Genomic DNA, 2,310 nt, shown 5'->3' with positions numbered 1-2,310 from the left:
CCCCAAGCTTCTTCTTTTCCAAGAGTAAAGCAGAAACATTCCAAAAGAAAATGCTCTGTTACATTCTTATTCCGTGAAGATTTAGCTAGAGAAAAAGAAATCTTTTAACTAGAAGTAACCAGAAAGACTCAATATTTAAGGAGAAAAGTGTATGAGTATTCACAAGGATGTGGCCTTGACTCTTACCTGAGCATCAGAGGTAGTAAGTTACTCAGCAGAGGCATTTCATTCATATGCTCCTTAAATAAGTGCTCAGTCATGTCCAGCTCTTTGCAACCCCATGGACTGTATGGTATCCCATGGACCCCTGCCAGGCTCCTCTGCCCATGGGATTTTCCCAGCAAGAATATTGGAGTGGTTGCCATTTCCTCCTCCAGGAGATCTTCCTGGCACAGGGATTGAACCCATGTCTCTTGTGTCTCCTGCATTGCAGGCAGATTCTTAACTGCTGAGCACCAGGGAAACTCCTTAAATAAACAGTATACAAAACAGTATACAAAACACTAAACAGACTTCCCTGGTGGCTCAGAGGTTAAAGCGTCTGCCTCCAACGCGGGAGACCCGGGTTCGATCCCTGGGTTGGGAAGATCCCCTGGAGAAGGAAATGGCAACCCACTCCAGTATTCTTGTCTGGAGAATCCCATGGATGTAGGAGCCTGGTAGGCTACATTCCATGGGGTCGGAAAGAGTCGGACACGACTGAGCGACTTCACTTTCACTTTTCACTTTCAGTATGCTCCATACTCTTACCATGCAATTTTATGTCATATGGCTGTTGTGTTTGATTTTGTTTCCAGGGTAGACTATATGTGTATGCTTTCATATCTCCTGGCTAAAATAAACCATTAATTTCACGAGAGAAAAAAAATGTAAGAAACAGGTCAACTAAGGCTTCTAATCCTGAAGAGACATGCTTAGTTTAGGACCTGAGTATCTCACTCTCTGTCCACCAGATTCTTAACCACTTAGGCTGTTTTCCACAGCCACTTCAAAAGTGATACCTTGATCTAGATTACATCACAGATTGATGCATTGTACTTTCTCTGAATGCCATCAAAGAAAATCTTGCTTTTTATTTGATAATATGCATGTGTTTATGTTAAGATATGTCAGAAAAAGAGTTAGAGTTTTAATGATTGTCATCGTCAAGAGCTTCCTGAGCATTTTAAGAAATAACTGCTTAGAAAATTGAAAAGACCTTGGATCACTGATACAAACACAATTGTTTTCTGTCATTAGGTATTTGGCAACCCGTTTTTACTTTTGATTGGTTCTTCCTAATCCTTGAGTTATTCTATCCTATACCCAGTAAACATATGACTTCTACTTATCCAAAGATAATTTTGATAACTCCTTTCTTTGATTTAAGTGTTGATCATTCCATTCAAGGAGAGTCATAATTTTTAATGGTAAATAGTGAGGTTTTGGTGGCTCAGACGGTAAAGCGTCTGCCTACAATGCGGGAGACCCGGGTTCGATCCCTGGGTTGGAAATATCCCCCTGGAGAAGGAAATGATTACCCACTCCAGTACTCTTGCCTGGAGAATCCCATGGATGGAGAAGCCTGGTGGGCTACATTCCATGGGGTCGAAGAGTCGGACACGACTGAGCGACTTCACTTTCACTTCTTTAATACATATTTATCATGGTGGGTTTTAGTGGGACTATACCATGGCTCAAATGTTTCAAATCTCTGATTTCTCTTTAAACATGTGTTTTGAACCTATGGCTTAAACTTTTAGCTAAGGCCATTAGAAAAATAATATATGTCTAGCAAGCACTTGATGAGTAAGCCTATGGATTTCTAAGGAGACCAATATGCTTAGTGTGCAGTTTTCAGTCTTGGTTAAAATTAGAATCACCTATAGAGCCTTAAATATTCTCATGTCCAGGTCTCACCTCTGGTCAAATAATGGTCATTGAATAAGGCCAAGACACCAGTATTTCAGAAAATTCTCCATATATTTTTAAGGTATGATTACAATTGACAGTCACTGGTGTAAACCAAAAGCCTAATAGGAGAATAGGCACTTAAAGAGAATTTTATGCAAAAAACAAATGTGGAAAGGTAATCAGATGAAGAATAGAAGCACATTATTTAAAAAGATACATATGAAGATACTCTATGCTAAATTGCCTTATTTTTGCACATGGATAGGAAAAAGGGAATTTAAGAATACATTAGCAGAGAACAGAGTCTTATCAGGATGTCTTCAGAGGGAGAAGTTTTCCACTGAAAATGAAAACAAAAGCAGGATTTTTGAATACTAGAAATGGAGAGGACCTCGGAGGTCCTCTTGCTTGATTCAC

At 39.6% G+C, this 2,310-nt stretch overlaps 1 non-coding gene across 1 annotated transcript; it reads left to right on the top strand.

Annotated features, from left to right (window-relative positions):
* The first annotated feature begins 514 nt into the window (after nucleotides 1-514).
* TRNAW-CCA (transfer RNA tryptophan (anticodon CCA)) lies at nucleotides 515-586 on the top strand. The gene has a single exon. It is a non-coding gene; the product is annotated as a tRNA-Trp (tRNA).
* The last annotated feature ends 1,724 nt before the right edge of the window (nucleotides 587-2,310 follow it).

The sequence above is a fragment of the Giraffa tippelskirchi genome, chromosome 4 (genome assembly GCF_054371585.1).
Source record: "Giraffa tippelskirchi isolate mGirTip1 chromosome 4, T2T-mGirTip1v1.2.pri, whole genome shotgun sequence".
Classification (NCBI taxonomy): Eukaryota; Metazoa; Chordata; class Mammalia; order Artiodactyla; family Giraffidae; genus Giraffa; species Giraffa tippelskirchi.
The sequence above is the reverse complement of the archived record's forward strand: the minus strand, read 5'-3'. Positions and strand labels throughout refer to the sequence as shown.